Genomic DNA, 17,814 nt, shown 5'->3' on the forward strand with positions numbered 1-17,814 from the left:
TTTTTACTCAGTAACCACATTATTTTTATTTTCATCAGCACTATAAGAAAATATAAACAATTAAGTGAAAAAAGTAAATTTGTGACAACAACTTAAAAGGGATGGGAGTGTTAGGGTAGTGGAAAAATTTGGAAAACGACAGCAAAAATGGTAGCATAACTTGAAGAACCTCATCAATGTCACTGAAATTGTTGATACGTAGAAATGGTTGATATGGTGTGTTTTTGTCTGTGTATACTTTCACCAAAATAAAACAATTTTTAAAAAGTGAAAAAAAAAAAAAAAAAGAATGAACTCCCCTAAGGGTTGTGTAGAGCCCTGGTGGTGCAGTGCTTAAGCATTCAGCTGCTAACCAAAAAGTCAGCAGTTCAAACCCACCAGCCACTCCTTGGAAACCCTATGGGACAGTCCTACTCTGTCCTACAGGGTTGCTGTGAGTTGGAATCGACTCAACTGCAACAGGTTTAGTTTGGCTTTTTTAAAGGGTTATATAGTGTCCCACTGCCCCCCTAAAACCAACAACCAGTTGCCATCATGTTGATTTTGACTCATGATGACTCCATGTGTATCAGAATAGAGCCGCACTCCAACAGGGTTTTCAATGGCTGATTTTTTGGAAGTAGATCGTCAGGCCTGTCTTCTGAGGCACCTCTGGGTGGACTCAAAACTCCACCCTTTTAGTTAGCAGCTGAGCATGTTCGCCATTTGTATCATCCAGGGGCTCTCACCACTCACTGGGAATTCTATCAGGGTACCTGCTCCCTATCCTGGTGACCTTAAAACAAAGGACTCAGGCTTCTCAAGGCAAAGCTGAAAAAGCAAGAGGGTCCCTACCTCTTTCTCACTTGTAATAATAGAAATTGGCACAGGAGGGGTGGGTGGGTAAAGGAGAAGGCAGAGGAGGAGTTTCACAATGAAGGCTACTGAGAAAAGTGGAGAAGGCCTTGGAGCTGCCCGCACTGGCCTCTGTGGGGTGGGAGGTAAACAAGACACGTGCTAGTGCTTGAGCCCAAGGATTTCATAGCCAAAACTAACCATGAGTTAGAGACAGGGATTGAGAAATACCTTCTCAGCTGTGCCAAATACATTACAGAAAAGTTACCATACGCATCAGAAAAATGTTCTCATATTTCTGGGACGAAGTTGAAGACCAAAATGGAGACTCGACAACTCTGAATCACAAAATCAGAAAGGCATTTGGATAGAGGACCAGACCCAGAGGGAAAATAAGCTCCTTCTTATGCATATATGCATATTATCTGCAACGAAGCATAAGAAAACATGGTGACATCTATTTGAAACTGTGAGGAAGGGAAATAGCTCATTGCTGAAAGTTACTGAGTGCTTACTATGTGCCAGGCATTGTTCAATGTGCCACACATGTATTAACTTATTATGACATCATGAGAAAAATACTACTAGAATACGCTTTGTAGAGAAAGAAAAAAAAAAACCTGAAGCACAATGAAAGTTTAATTTTCCAAAAATTACAGATAGTAACAGCAATCCTATATAATGGAAATTAATTGCATAAAAAAACCAAAACAAGCCCATTGCCATCAAGTCGATTCCAATTCATAGTGACCCTATGGCACTGAGTAGAACTGCCCCATAAAGTTTGCAAAGAGAGGCTGATGGGTTCCAACTGACCTTTTGGTTAGCAGCTGAGCCCTTTACCACTGTGCCACCAAACAAACAAAACAAAAACCAAACCTATTGCCGTGGAGTCAATTCTGACTCATGGTGACCCTAGTGGAGGGAGCAGAACTGCCCCATAGGATTTCCAAGGAGCAGCTGGTAGATTCAAACTGCTGACCTTTTGGTTATAAGCCAAGCCAGACTCCATTAACTGCATTAAAACAAAAAAACCAACCCGTTGCCCTCAAGTTGATTCTGACTCATAGTGACCCTTTAGAACAGAGGAGAACTCCCCAGAGTTTCCAAGGAGCGCCTGGTGGATTCGAACTGCCGACCTTTTGGTCACGGTTAAGTAGCACTTAACCACTGCGCCACCAGCAGCTGGGCAGAAAGCTGTAGCTGAAGGAGTGTAGGAGAGGGCCCCTCGACAGGAGCTGCTCCAACGCACAGTACATGTCAAAACTAGGTACCACTCACTCACTGCGCCCTTACTACTTGTGCTAAATATCCATTTGCCCCTCCAGATCCACTCTCTACCACGGGTTCTGGTTGGGCTGGCCAATGAGTGAGGTCAGGACGCTTATCCTCCAGCTTCCTGGGCCCTGGGCTGGGACTGACTGATTTGCCCTTCTGAAAAAGCCACAGCTCCTGTCAGGGGCCCCCTCCTACGGCTACAGCTTTCTGCCCAGCTGCTGGTTGATGTCCCTCCCCTGCCCCTTAAGGCCTAAGGGTGGGAAATGCTCCCTGCTGTTGTCAGTCCCAGGTGCTTCCCAATCACCTGTGGTTTCCTTCAACCCACCCACACCTTTGTAAATACTCCCTTTATTACCCTCTTCAATTACCCCCACCGAGTGTGCCAACTGTTTCCTACCAGGACCTGAAATGACACACAACCTTCTGAGCACTTGACATGCAGTAACTTATTTAATGCCTACATCAACCCTATATAACTGGATGAAATTATTATCCTTATTCTACAGCGAGGGGACTTGAGGATTCTGACAGGTTGACTAACTGCCCAAGGTCACACAGTTAATTAAGTGGCAAAGTCTGAATTCACACAAGCGGTCACACTCCCTGCCAACGCTCTTAACTACTGTGCAAAATGGACTCCGGAACAGCTGTGTTTAATTCTTAACTTTCTGCATTATCTGGATTGTTCTACTTTAGTGAAGGGAAAAAAATTCTAAAAAATATTTTATAACATATATAACATAAAATTAGCCATTACAACCATTTTGAGTGTATAATTCAGTGATATTAATTACATTCCCCATGGTGTGCAACAATCACTGCTCTCTATGTCCAAAAGTTTTTCATCACCCCTTAGCAATACTGCCCATGCTACCCTTCCCCAGGCCCTGGTAACCACTAACCTACTTTTGTCTCTATGTGTTTGCTTATTCTGTTGTTGTTGTTAGGTGCCATCAAGTCAGTTCTGACCCTATGGATCGTATAATACTTATCCTTTTATGTTTGACATTTCACTTAAGATAATGTTTTCAAGGCTCATCCATGTTGTAGCTGTATCAGGACTTCATTTCTCTTTATGGCTGAATACTATTTCCCTGTATGGATTTATCACATTTTATTTATCGATTCATTTGTTAATGGATTTAGGTTGTTCTACTTTTTGGCTATTATGAATAATGCTGCACTGAACACTAATGTACGAGTATCTGTCTGAGTCTCAATTGCTTTCAATTCTTTTGGGTATATACCTAGGAGTGGAATCGCTGGGTCGCAAAACCAATTTTAAGTGCCCTTAAAGACTGACCTATGAGCATGGTTCCCCAACCCTACTGCTCCATCACCAGACATAAAGGAGAGTTGGTGGTGAAGGACTGCATTTCAAAACCAACCCTTATAAAGCAGAGGCTATCATTCTTATTTCACAGATGGTTCTATGCTTCAGAACAGTTTTATACAATTCGTGGTCAATCTGCACATCAATGCCACAGAGGCTCGGCTGGCTCTAGCATTTTCCAAGCTTGGCTGTGTGCTGCAGGACACTAGTTTGCAAGGTTAATAGGTGCTCCTTGAAAAATAGGATCCCACAGACAAAAAAGTTTTGGAAAAACTGTACACTAAATCTCACTCTACCCCTGTTTTGGAAATTCAGAAAGTGCATTAAGCCTGAAAAACAGGAAAAGACGCCCACTTAACCTAACTATTCACAAATTTATCAGAACATAGTGCACTTTTTTTTGTGGAGACACTTTTTAACAGCTTTTCTAAGTATAAAATAAGACAAAAACTTTTATTCTGAATCTCCTTAATCGTCACGTTTTAGCCAATTACAATTATTTGTCTATTCAGTCACAATTAATGTCTTTTGAGTTGTTTAAAAATGTCTGCCAGCCAAGGGAAGGGACTAGGCTTGTTAAATTAGGAATCAACTGCAATGAAGCATCCTGCCTCACCACAACCTCTGTGTACTCCACCCTCTTCGGCATATACTGAGAAGGGACACAGTGAGAAATCATTGTCTTACTGATAAATATCTCTAATGTTATTAAGAAGCAAACAAGTCCTCAACAAGTCTCATTAAGGGAAATATAAATCCGTTGCTGTCACGTAAATTCCGACTCATAGCAACCCTATAGGACAGAGGTTTCCAAGGAGCGGCTGGTGGATTCGATCTGCTGACCTTTTTGTTAGCAGCCAAGTGCTTAACCACTGTGCTACCAGGGATCCAAGGGAAATATATGTCAACATTTATTGCCAAACTCCAGCCCAAACTGCCCCTGACACTCGTCAGGTCCCGCTTTGCACACACTGCTGGTATAGCACACAGTACCCAGGGATATGGTTAAGTATTTGTGTTCAGGCATCTAGAACTTCCTAGAAGAGTCCAAATTTCAAATATTCTTCTTACTTTCCCTATAATTAATAAAAGCATTTTTTAACTGACTAATTCAAGCTGATAAGCAATACTTTTATTGCTGTTGTTGGGTGCTGCTGAGTTGATCCCAACTCATAGCGACCCCATGTGACAGAGAAGAACTGCCTCATAGGATTTTCTTGGCTATAATCTTTATAGGAGCAGGTCACCAGGTCTTTTCCCCACAGGAGCTGCTGGGTGTGTTTGAACCACCAACCTTCCAGGCTCCAAAATGCAGGGAGGGGGATAAGGGGGAAACAAAAGGAGAAGCAGAAAAAAATCATTGAGGAAATAACTGGAAAAGCTCAAAGGAAGTCCCATATACCAGCCACATTATCTAAGTATAGCATTTGGTATGAATTTAGGTGGGTTTTTTTCTGAATATGGGGACATCGACATCATATAAACATTTCCCCAATTCTGGCAAGACAGTAAAAGAGAAGGACTAGACAGTGATGATAATATATGTCAATACGCGCAGACTTTTTGTGCGGATTAACTTGGCATCCTATCAGAAGTAGTTTGAAATCTGTTCAAAGCAATAAACTTTTAATTCTAGTACTCAACTGAGTATAAAGCAAAAGAGGAAATAAAAGTGGCTACATGCATTTTTTTTTTCAGAAAATGTTGAGCCCCACTAGTAATCAAAGAAGTCCAAGTTAACACAATACTGTCCCCATTAAATAAATTATAATAATAAATGTAGAAAAGAATGTAGTTAAACTAGCACTCTCACAGACTGCCGTTGGGAGCATATATTGGCACACCTCTTTTAGAAAGTAACTTGGTAATATCAATCAAGAAATTTAAATGGCTTCATATTGTTTGACCCAGTAATGCCAACCTAAGGAATCTACCCTACGAAAAGAACATTAAATATGGAAAAATCCTTGTGCAAAAACTATCATAGTATTTTATAGGAAGAACATTTGAAATAACAAAATGGTGGAACATATTTAAGGTCCACCATACGAAAAGAACATTAAATATGGAAAAATTCTTGTGCAAAAACTATCATAGTATTTTATAGGAAGAACATTTGAAATAACAAAATGGCGGAACATATTTAAGGTCCACCATTTTTTTTACTGAGGGAATCTACAGTGTATCTTTTAGGTGGAGAACTATGTACTCACTAAAACTACACTTAGGAGTTGTTTACAGTAACATTATACTGTGAAATAGAGTGAAAATAATAGAAATGTATATACAGATTTAAAAAAATAGAAAAAAATACTTGAAATAAATATGCTAAAGTGTAAAGTGTTTGTATAGGTCAGTGCTATTCAGAACGTCATCCACAGACCAGCTCGACTCCCAGAACTATTTGTTACCTGTCCATGACAAGATAATAATTTTATTTTATTTTTTAAATTCTTTTTTTTAAATTGTACTTTCGACGAAGGTTTACAGAACAAACTAGTTTCTCATCAAACAGTTAGTATACACGTTGTTCTATGACATTAGTTAACAACCGCACAACATGTCATCATTCTCCCTTCTCAACCCTGGGTTCCCTATTACCAGCTTTCCTATTTCCTCCTGCCTTCCGGTACCTGCCCCAGGGCTGGTGCGCCCCTTTAGTCTTGTTGTGTTCCATGGGCCTGTTCAATCTTTGGCTGAAGGGTGAACCTCAGGAGTGACCTCATTACTGAGCTGAAAGGGTGTCCAGGGGTCATACTCTCGGGGTTTCTCAAGTATCTGTCAAGCCAGTACATCTGGTCTTTCTTTTTGAGTTAGAGCTTTGTTCTACATTTTTCTTCAGCTCTGTCTGGGACCCTCTATTGTGATCCCTGTCAGACCACTCGGTGGTGGTAGCCGGGCACCATTTAGTTTTGCTGGACTCAGTTTGGTGGAAGCCGTGGTAGATGTGGTCCATTAGTCCTTTGGACTAATCTTTCCCTTGTATCTTTAGTTTTCTTCACTCTTCCTTGCAAGTTAAATAATTTTAGAGTAAGCATTTAGAAATTTACAGCAATTTGATATTGCTGCAACATCTAAGCACGTGTTCTGAAGAACCATCTAGTCGACTAGCCTGCCCGTTGTCAAACTCGAGTGGAGAGTTATAGGTTATACAAGCTGTTTGGTAGTCACACATAGTAGGACATTTCAACCCACAAAGGATTGGAAATAAAAAAAGAACACCACTAGCCTAGGCAATAGCATGGTGGGTATTTTTATCCTTCTCCTCCTGTATTTTCCAAGTTTTTGATAATGCTATATTGCTTTCATAGGAAAAACTAACACATTTTATTTTGTTAATGGAAGCAAAAACAGGTAAATAAATCTCACCTGATTGTTTTATGTTCCAAAAAATGTTCTGTAGAAATGTACAAACATACACTGAGAAGTAGGATGGCATAAGAGTTAGGAAAACAGGTTCCAGAGCACACAACCTGGGTTTGAATCACAGCTCTACCATTTACCGACAACTGGCTAGCTGCTCAACCTCTCTGTGTCTCAATTTTTTCATGTATAAAATAGGGATAATAAGAGGAGCTATCTCATAGGATTTGGCAGGATTAAACGAGTCAATATATATCAAGCCCTTAAAACAGTACCTGGAACACAGTAAGCTCTATATAAGTGTTGGCTATTATTAGCACAGGAGCCCTGGTGGAGCAGTGGTTAAGAGATCAGCTGCTAACCAAAAGGTCGCCAGTTTGAATCCACCAGCTGCTCCTTGGAAACACTATGGGGCAGTTCTACTTTGTCCTATATGAGTCAGAATCGACTCAATGGCAATTCAGTTTGGTATTTTTGGTTTAATATTACCACAACTCAGGGGTGGGAGGGAATATCCACAGTCAAACCATGTTTCCCAGTTTTTCATTTGCAAAATGGATCAGAGGAGAGGTAGAAGTAGGCATAAATATAGCAAGTAATATTAATTAACTGCTTTTTGTGTGCCAGATACTGTACTGAACACTTAGCATGAATGAGCTCATTAATTATTAACAACCCTAGAGATTGATACTAAGGTTTTTTTTATTCCCCCATTTTGTAGATAGGGAGACTGAGGTTCAGAGAAATGAAGTGATTTGTACAAAGTCACAAAGTTATTAAGTTTGTCTCTCTCCAGGACACTGAGCTAGGCACAGGAGAATAAAGTTCACTACAGGCTAGACTGTGAGCCCTTTGATGGCAAAAACACTCTGTGTCTCATTCCCAGGGGGAGCCAGGCTTGCCAGCCTATTCAAAAGGCCAGGCCAAAAGAAAAATCCAGGACCCGTCTCCAGCTAGGGCCTTCACCTGGTTCCTTCACCCAGACCAGCAATCTGCCCACTAGCCTTCCTCACCGCCTGGTCGGGGTGTCACTCTAAGGAATGATCTCATCCCTGAGGAAGGCAGCTCTTGGAATGTAACAGGAGGATGCAGTGGCCCATGAGTCATCCAGCTCCCTCCTCCCCATGGCCCCAAGTATGATTTATCATCGTTTTCATTGGGTTTTCTGATCCTGGTTGGCTGGGGTATGGTGGAACAGTCATCCCTAAAAGGAAATAAGTCTGTTAACAAGTCTCATCTTGCCCTGCCAAAGGAACTGGGGGCAGAAGGAAGGACACAGGCAGGCCCAGCTGTTTCCAGCTTAGAGGAATTTGAGAGGGCCAAGAGGTCAATCCTAGACAAGAGGAACGCTTAGCAAGATTCCAACTTCAGACATCCGATCAAGAACGCTCTTCCATGTTTTCCTTCTCCAGTGAGAAATCCGGACCATTCCAGAAAATTGAGAAATCTCCAAATACTTATCCTGAAAATGGAAGGGAAGAAACAAAAGTCCTTCCCCCAGAGAATGGAGGCAGGGAGCCTGGCGTGGAGAAGGGGTTAAGAGCACATGGGATTTCACACTAGAATCCAGAACGTCCAGTCTGTACCAACTGCTGAGAACAGGAGCCTGACAATTTGATGCCTATAAATTTATGGCCAAGGACAAGCTTTTCCAATAAAATTAGAAATGAAGATAACTTTTTATTTTGTAAAAGAAACAAGTTTTAAAACCTGGATAGATGTTTCTCTTGCCTAGCATTTCCTTTTTTGGAGAGGAATTTGGTAATAGCCAACAAAATTCGAACCTAACAAATTTTCGACTCAGCACTTCTACCTCCAACAATTTATTGCACAGATAAACTCGTACAGGATATTTTTGCTGGTTTGCAAGCACGTTTAATGCAGCGTTGTTTGAAATGGCAAAACCCTAGAAAAAACTTAACTGTTCATCTCTAAGGAGCTAGTTAACTATGGCACATCCACGCAGTGCACAAAGCTGTTTAAAAATGAGGTAAACCTTTATGTGGTAGAAACCCACAACAAAGAGGTAAGTGGGAAAAAAATGACTGAACACTCCTTACAATAGTATTGCGGTTTATAAAAGTAAAACAAGTCTATCTGTTTGCAAAACAGAATACTTCAGACATGCTACACTGTGATTTCTAGGGTCTGGGAGTGGGAGGGTAGAAGGGATCCCTTATTTCTGAGTTTGTATTTCTGGTCTCTCTGAACTTTCTACCATACACATAAGCATTTTTAGCTAGTTTAATAAAACCTGAAGTAATAATACCAGCTGGGTAATCATGAATTTTGTTTACATTTGCAATCAGGCCTTTCTTCCATAATTTTCACCAATCTCAGAAGGGGGTGATGGAGACCTGGAAAAGGTTAGGAACCCCACTGTTGTACAAATATGAGACCTCTAAGGAACTCTGGTGGTACAGTGGTTAAGCACTCAGTTGCTAAACAAAATGTGCTCTGCGAGAGAAAGACCTGGCAGTCTGCTTCCATAAAGATTACAGTGTGGGAAATCCTATGGAGCGGTTCTGCTCTGTCCTATAGGGTCACTATGAGTCAGAATTGACTCCACAGCACACAACAACAACAGACAGGCAGACACAACAGAGAGGCAGACACTCACCTCTGGTAGAGTGTCTGCCTCTCTTCCAGCAAGCTCCGCTGAAATCTGTTCAACATCATAGCAACATGCAAGCCTTTGAACAAAAGGTAAGTTTCCTGAGGGCAAAGACGCAGCTCCGCCCCCAGAGCCTGCACGGGCCCTGGCAGGTCCTCACTTTTATGGAATGTCCACTGTGGGCCAGGCCCTATTTTAAATACTTTACAAGCACCAATTCCTTTCATCTTCATGACAACCCTGTAAGGTGGGTACTAGTAATATCCCATTTTGCAAATAAGGAGGCTGAAGGTCACATAGCTAGTAACTGGCAGGACAAGGATGGGGACCCAGGCAGTCTGATTCCAGAGCCCAAAGACTTCCAATAAAATGTTTGTTGAATAAAGAGGCAAATTAGAAAAACTGCCAACACCTTTAAAGACTGGAGAAACTGTAAATTATTAAACAGTTAACTATTGTTACTGCTTATTGGCCATTGTTAATTTCTATTATCTTATTTTTTTTTTTATAAGGAACCCTGGTGGCACAGCAGTTAAGAGCTTAGCTAACCAACAGGTCACCAGTTTGAATCCACCAGCTGCTCCTTGGAAACCCTATGGGGCAGTTTTATGGTCCTATAGGGTCACTATGAGTAGGAATTGCCTTGATGGCCCAGGTTTGGTTTTATTGTTGTTAAATAAAAAATAAACCATACTCAGAAAAGACAGCTGTATTATAGTGGAAAAAGCATTGGACTTTAGTTTGAAGACACTGACTCAAATCCCTGCTCTAACACTTGTCAGCTAAGAGACCTTGAGCGAGCCTCTTCACCCTTCTGGGCCTATTTCCTCATCTGTAAAATGGAGGTGATAGGACTTCCCTGGGTTATTGTAGGGATTAAATGTGACAGCATATGTGAAAGCTTCTAGGTGTTTGACATGGGGCGGACACATGTAAAAAATAAAAGGAAAGACGCTGAGGATGGAATAAACCATGCTCAGAGCACCATCAGGGACCCATGTTTCTCAATCTGCTGGGTTTTAAAATCTGAGGAGGAAAGCAGGGTTTTGAATTGTTCTGACAGAGCCTATAAAATATTGCACAACCTCTGCTGGAGTGTATCTGGCCAGTAGAGAGCCCAGACTTTTGCCCAGTATCCATTCCCCAGGAAGCCCTCGCTTCTGTCTTCTGGAGCTTCTGAGGCTCATCTTGAAGAGCCCATTTCCCCAGACACTAAACACTGCCTCTACGAATCTCAGAATCAGAATTTCAAAACTGGTCACAGTTCCGAGTCCACGAAGCCCTGCTTTAAAAACATTCCAGGTTGGTCAGCTGTTCTCCAGCAAACATGTTCCATGCTTGCACTCACCACCCATCACTTCGTTAACCACCTGGGGGGATACGGAAAGTCTGCTTCCCTTGTGATTCATTAAAGTCTTCACTGATGATGATGGTGATGATAATAATGGAAAATGGCAAACATACACAAAAGTAGAGATAACAATACAAGCAACCTCCCAGTCAACGAGCAACTCATGGCCACTCTTGTTCCATTGATACCCCAACTCACTATGCTGGATTATTTGAAGGAAATCCCAGACATTTTATCATTTCATCCATAAGCATGTTAGTATATATCTTTAAACAATAAGGGCTTCTGTTTTTTTTTTTTTTTAACATAATCACAACACTATTTTCACACCCCACAAGTGTGAAATGATGCTTCAATATCATCAAATACCCAGTCAGTGTTCACACTTTGCTAAATGTCTCATAAATGACCTGTAAAAGTTGGTTTGTTTTGAAGCAAACAAGATTAAGGCTGTGTTCTGATTTGTACCTTTGGTGGCTCTGGCTTTCTCATCTTTTCTCCTCTTCCCTTCAACCCTGTCCCGGCACAGAGGTTGAATGTGAGGGCACTGAAAGCCCAGTGGCACCACTTCCTAAGTGTATGGCTTGGACAAGTAACCAAGCTTGCTGCTTCAGGAAAACGGGAAATCATAATAATTCTCTGTCTCTTGGTTATTATGAACATAAGTGAAATATAACATGTAAAACGCCTACAACCGTACCTGGCACAGAACACACAATTAATATTAGTTTTTATTGTTTTTATTTTCTGAAAGACAGCGACTTCCACAGAATTCCCAGACACAGCATCCACGCAACCAAATACAGCGACACATGGGAAGAAAACTTAGTACAGACTTGTACAGCTTACCACATGTTTCTTAGAACTCTGAGCCACTGTTCACAGTGAGGGAGTAGAGTGTGCTGGTTAAGAGCAAAATTCTGGGGCCAAATTGCCTGGGTTCAGATTCCATGTCTCCACTTGCTAGTAGTGGCAGAAATTACACCTGTGTTGGCCAAAACCCACTTCCTTTCTTTTCCTCTGAGCAGACAACTAAGCCATGCTTCTCAGCTTCCCTCGCACTTAGGTGTGGCCACATAACTGACTTTTAGCCAGCAGTAAGTGCGCAGTGATGTGTACCACATCCAAGTCTGGCCCATAAAAACCTCCCATGGCAGTCTTTGTTCTCTATCTAACTCACCTGCTAATAGGCAAAAATTCAAACAACCTGGAGGAAGGCAGAGTCATGAGAAGAAAGGGGCCTGGATCCCTCAGTGACCATGTGGAAGGCCACAGAATCAACAACAACCCCACTGGGCTCTGCTGTGAGCTAGCAGTAAACTTTTATTACGTTAAGCCTCTGGGTTTATCTGTTGCAGCAGCTATGTTACCTTAACTAGTATACTAGCCTTGACCTTTGGCAAGTTACCTGACCTCTTTGTACTTCAGTCTCCTCCTCTACAAAAGAAGAAAGATGCTAATAATGCCTATGTCATAAGATTGTTATGAAGATCAATTAAGTTAATATATGTAAAGCACCTACCACAGAGCCTGGCCCATAGTTGCGCTACATCAGTGCCTGTCCCTGGTGCAGGTATATTACTGCTGTCATTGTTGTTAGTTTTATTATTCGAAAAGTGATGGCATATTATCAAGAATTACATTTCAGTTAAATGTGCAAATTTTAAAACTTTTGCTATTTTCTCTGGTATGCTTTTGTTACAATTTGGGGTAAAGTTCTATTCCAGACAATTTTCCAATGTAATAATGTAGGCCAGTGGTATTTAACAAGATTTGGCATATGAGAATTTGCTTAACAGGAAATATTTGAGGAATACAGTCATTCACAAGATGAAATGCACCTAATATAAGATGCAACATGCCTCTGGTGCTCCCAGCCAAAGTTAATAAATGGGTGGAGGAAGCTTCCTTTTGGGGCACCTTTCTGGGTTAACAGCCAGAACGCTCATCACACTCGGGATTCTATGGAATCTAAAATACAAGGGCCCCAGAAGATTTACAAATGGCCAAAAAGCACATGAAAAGATGCCCAATATCATTAACCATCAAGGAAATACAAATCAAACCTACAAAGGGATAACACCTTACACCCACTAGGATGGCTGTAATAAAAAACGACAGATAATAACAAGTGTTGACAACAATGTCGACAAACCGGAACCCGCATACACTCCTGGTAGGAATGTAAAATGGTGCAGCTGCTTTGGAAAGCAGACTGGTAGTTCCTCAAGTGGTTAAACACAGAGTTGTCATAAAAAAACCAAACCCACTGCTGACGAGTTGATTTCGTTTCGACTTGTAGCAACCCCACAGGACAGAGTAGAACTGTCCCATAGGGTTTCCAAGGACTGCCTGATGGATTCGAACTGCCGACCTTTTGGTTAGCAGCTGAACTCTTAACCACTATGCCACCAGGGCTTCCAGAGTTGTCATATGACTCAGCAATTCCACTCCTAGGTATATATACCCAAGAAAAATAAAAACAAATGTTCATACCAAAAGTTGTACACGACTGTCCATAGCAACATTATTCATAATAGCCCAAAAGTGGAAACAACCCAGATGTCTATCAACCCATGAACGGATAAATAAAAATGAGCTATAGCCATACAATGTAATATTATTCAGCCATAAAAAGAAATGAAGTACTGATATACGTGACAACAGGCATGAACCTTGGAAGCACACTAAGTGAAAGAAGCCAGTCACAAAAGACGACATACTGTATGTTTCTATTTATATGAAACGTTCAGAACAGGAAAATCCATAAAGCCTGAAAGTAGAGCAGTGGTTGCCTGGGGCTAGGGGTAGGGGAGTTTGAAGGAAAATGAGAAGTGACTGCTAATAGATCAGAGGCTTCTTTTTGTTTTGACGAAAATGTTCTAAAATTGAATGTGGCAATGCCTGCACAAATCAGTGAATATACCAAAACCATTGAATTGTACACCTCAAGTGAGTAAATTGTATGGTATCTGAATTACACCTCAATAAAGCTGTTTTTTTTTAAAAAAAAAAATTCTTTTTTTTTTTTTTTTAAAGCTGTTACATTTATAATAAACAAACAAGTAGCTCTTCTCTGGAATTGAGCTACCATCACACACCGGAATACATGCCCACCTCATCAGAAGCCTTTGGGAACTCTATGCCCTGTGTTAAAATCCAGGTTCATCTCTGTGTGCAAGTGACAATGTCACAATACACACATGCTAATGAGTTTGGAGTTCAGGCAAGAGGTCCCAGCTAGAAGTGTCATTTGGGGGAGTTACCAGCACACCCAGGTAGGAGATGAAATTGTCATAGACACTCCCACGAAAACTGATAACCCACTGATACCAACCCAGCACAAACAAAGCACGTCTGACCCTGGAAATACCAGCAGGGATTTTTTCCCACCCAAGAGCATAAGCTAGACCATGAATCGCACTTCCCGAGACCAGTAACACTAAAAGGGCGAGGTAGCTGGGAGTCTGAATTACTTAAATTGATGTCATATCATTTGAAGAGCTGACATTCAGGCTTTACAAATGGAACGACAATTGCCATCTACCCAATTCATGGCCCTGGACTTCTTTTTCCCACCACGGACTTCTTTTTCCCACCTGCTCCAACACCAATTTAAGCAAGTCTGAACTTTGATCTCTGTGGTAGAATGTCTCAGATTTATTGAAGTGTCGGGTCCCAATTGTGCTAACATTCACCCCTGGGCAAGGCCATTACAAGGTGTGAAGACTGGGTGCCCATCACCCAGGCCAGGTTCAACACAGTGACAATCAGGAGGAACAAAATCAATCTGCCTTAACATTGTCATCATGGAAGCTTTGCAATACCATAATGACGGCCATGGAGGAAATGCAGGTGAAGGGATCACTCTATTCTTGGGCACGTGGGCATGCGCCGGAGGGGGCATCTCCCACCAAGCCCACCAAGAGCAGCCTTGCAGCCGTCAGACCACGGCAGCTGCTCCTCCTTGCCTATAGGGGGTTTTGGAACTTGCCCGTATCCTGAGAGCTGCTTTAAAATGGAATTGTGTTACCCTCCTCCTGTGTTTTGCAAACAGCATAAAAAACTGTCAGTTCTTGCTGGCCCTGCTTCTCCCAGCTGTCATTATTAACTACCTGTCATCTGCAGGTCTGCCCTGCTGGGGCTGGGGGCCAGGAGCAGCTCAGCTTTACGGTGAATAGGAAAACTACTCTTCACTGAGAAGAGCAATGTTTCTTTCCAAGCCTGGAGCAGAGGGAGGTGAGTGAGGCAAAAACCAGGGTTCCCGCATGAGCATCCCACAGCCTCCTACCTATCCCCACTTTGTGGGGCCAACAGGTCCTGGTTCCACGGTGAGATTGCAGCCTGTCCCTAAATCACCTACTTAGGTAGGGTCCTGACCTGCCTGCTAAGTCCTGTCCCCAGGACCCTGAATCTAAGCTTCCCCCTCCCCTCCCAGGACTTGTGTGGGCCTCCCTGAGGAGAGAATCATTGGATCTGCTTGGAATCTCTGCATCCTGCCATCCTGGTGCCTGCCTCAACAGACCTGAAATGCCCTGCCTGCTAACCTTGGTGATTTGGATTGCAGACCCCCTTCTTGAGCTCTTCTTGTTCTCCCTCCCCACCAGGGGATCCCAGCATGTCCCACAACCAAAGCCACATTGGCCAAGACAAAAACTGCTTGAGGAATCAATTTTTTAACTGAAATTAATACTGCAATTGGCAGCTTAATTTTTCTATCAATGTATCCTGGAGAGAAACAAGCACAGAGCGTGCTCCACTGGCCCCTCGGCATTAGCAGGAGCCCTGAGACCTGGCAGCAGAAACAGGCAGGCAGCCTTGCCCCTTGGAGTCCACCACCATCATCCCCAGGAGATCTGCCTGCATTTTCATGAAGAGCATCACTCCCAGCTCCTCATTGTCAGGCTGTGTTTTCACAGAAGAGGGGACTTAGTTGCCTCTGGATGTTAGGAGAGATAAGAGAATGAGCGAAAGGAAGGAAGAATGATTCAGTGATGAAAGAAATGACCTAGACACACACATCACTGCCAGGAAGGGAGCCTGCCTTCACCAGTGACTCCCCAGAAACATTCCCTGGAGTGCTGGGCGTGATAATTACACACTCCAACTGGCTCAGATCCATTCTTCAGAGATGAAATAGGAGACACCTGACTATGGATTGCTAATACAGTCGGAGTAAACCACAGGCCCGCAGGCATCAGCCCAACCCACTCAGTCAAAATCCAACTGAAATCAGAAGGCACTCAATGCCTGGCTTTTCTTTTGTCGGGGGGAGGGGTGTCCTTCCTTGGCTTCAAGGCCCAACTTCTACAGGCTCCTTACTCCTACAACCTAAATATCTCCACTATAGCACTCAATCCACTATCTTGCAATTGCCTCCATTTGTTTGTGGTTACCAAGTTGCTGGGGGTTAAGTACAAGCCTTCAGAAGTTGGAGAGGTAGAGAGGAAGTGCTCAAGAGAAAGGAGTCCTGGGCTAAACCATCACCAGGTCTCACAGGGGAGTGGTGAGAATTCAGAAGAAGACAGAGGGTGGTGGCTATGACTCCCAGTGCCAAGGAACTTTAAGGATGGCTATGCCCAAGGTGGTTACACCCTGAGCTTTGTCAGAACAGGGAGCAGGCATCGGGGGTTACACACAGTACCATATATGGATGGAAAGATAGCCATAAGAGAATGCCCTGAAATAAGACCTGCCCATATTCGAATTACTTTGAGTAAATTACTAGTCAGGGTGGAAATCTGCTTTCCCCAACCCATAATCCTCCCACCTCTTAGATTACCTGACCTTCCCGGCCAGGATCAAACAGAAACTTTCAGTCTAACAACATTGGTTTCACTTTTAAAACATCTACCAGAAAGATCACCCAAACCCAACAGCAGTAATTTCTTCTTGGTTATCAGTTAAAAACGATTGATGGCAAACATGCCAACTGTCATCCTTTGACCCTGTAATTGCACTTCTGGGGAATTATTCTGAATTTAAAGGAAAAAAAAAAGCTTTATAGGCATCATTATTTCCAGGAGAAAAAAAAGAGTCAAAAGAAATGGTTAAGTAAACGATAGAATATTTGCTCAATGGAATATTATGTACATATAACCAAACCAAAATCCACTGCCATTGATTCTGACTCACGGAGACCCTACAGGACAGAGTAGAACTGCCTCATAGAGGCAGTTGTTAAGGATTTCATTTTACTTGAATCCACAATCAATATCCATGGAAGCAGTAGTCAAGAAATCGAAAGACACATTGCATTGGGCAAATCTGCTGCAAAAGACCTGCTTAAAAGTGTTGAAAAGCAAAGATGTCACCTTGAAGACTAAGGTGTGACTGACCCAAGCCATAGTGTTTTCAATCACCTCATATGCATGTGAAAGCTAGACGATGAATAAGGAAGACTGAAGAATTGATGCCTGTGAATTATGGTGTTGGTGAAGAATACTGACTATACCATGGCCTGCCAAAAGAACAAGCAAATCCGTCTTGGAAGAAGTACAACCAGAATGCTCCTTAGAAGCAAGGATGGCAAGACTATGACTCGTATAATTTGGAAGTGTTGTCAGGAGGACCAGTCCGTGGAGAAGGACATCGTATTTGGTAAAGTATAGAGTCAGTGAAAAAGAGGAAGACCCTCAAAGAGATGGATTGACACAGTGGCTGCAACAATGGGTTTAAGCATAACGATGACCAGGCAGTGTTCCTTCTGTTATACACAGTGTCACTATGAGTTGGGAGCAGACTCCACAGTGCCAAACAACAACCAGGAATCTTTAAGGATGCAGACTGCCATATCTTTCTCCCGTGCAGCGGCTGGGGGTTCAAACCACCAACCTTTCAGTTAGCAGCTGAGCACTTTAAACACTGTGCCACCAGGGCTCCTTTGCATTTATAAAGAGTGTTTAATAAGATTTGTGATAACATGAAAAAAATATTTATATTACCTATAATAATTAATAAAAACAGCATATAGAATTTTTATTTACATAATATACTCAGTTATAAATATAAAGAAATAAACCAAAATGGCAACAGTGATAT

General features: G+C 42.2%; 1 protein-coding gene across 1 annotated transcript in view; it reads right to left on the reverse strand.

Moving 5' to 3' along the window:
* Nucleotides 1-17,814, reverse strand: part of PARVA (parvin alpha) — a 177,244-nt gene that overhangs the window by 150,921 nt on the left and 8,509 nt on the right. The gene's annotated exons all lie outside the window — the stretch shown is intronic.

Source organism: Loxodonta africana, chromosome 7 (genome assembly GCF_030014295.1).
Source record: "Loxodonta africana isolate mLoxAfr1 chromosome 7, mLoxAfr1.hap2, whole genome shotgun sequence".
Lineage (NCBI taxonomy): Eukaryota > Metazoa > Chordata > Mammalia > Proboscidea > Elephantidae > Loxodonta > Loxodonta africana.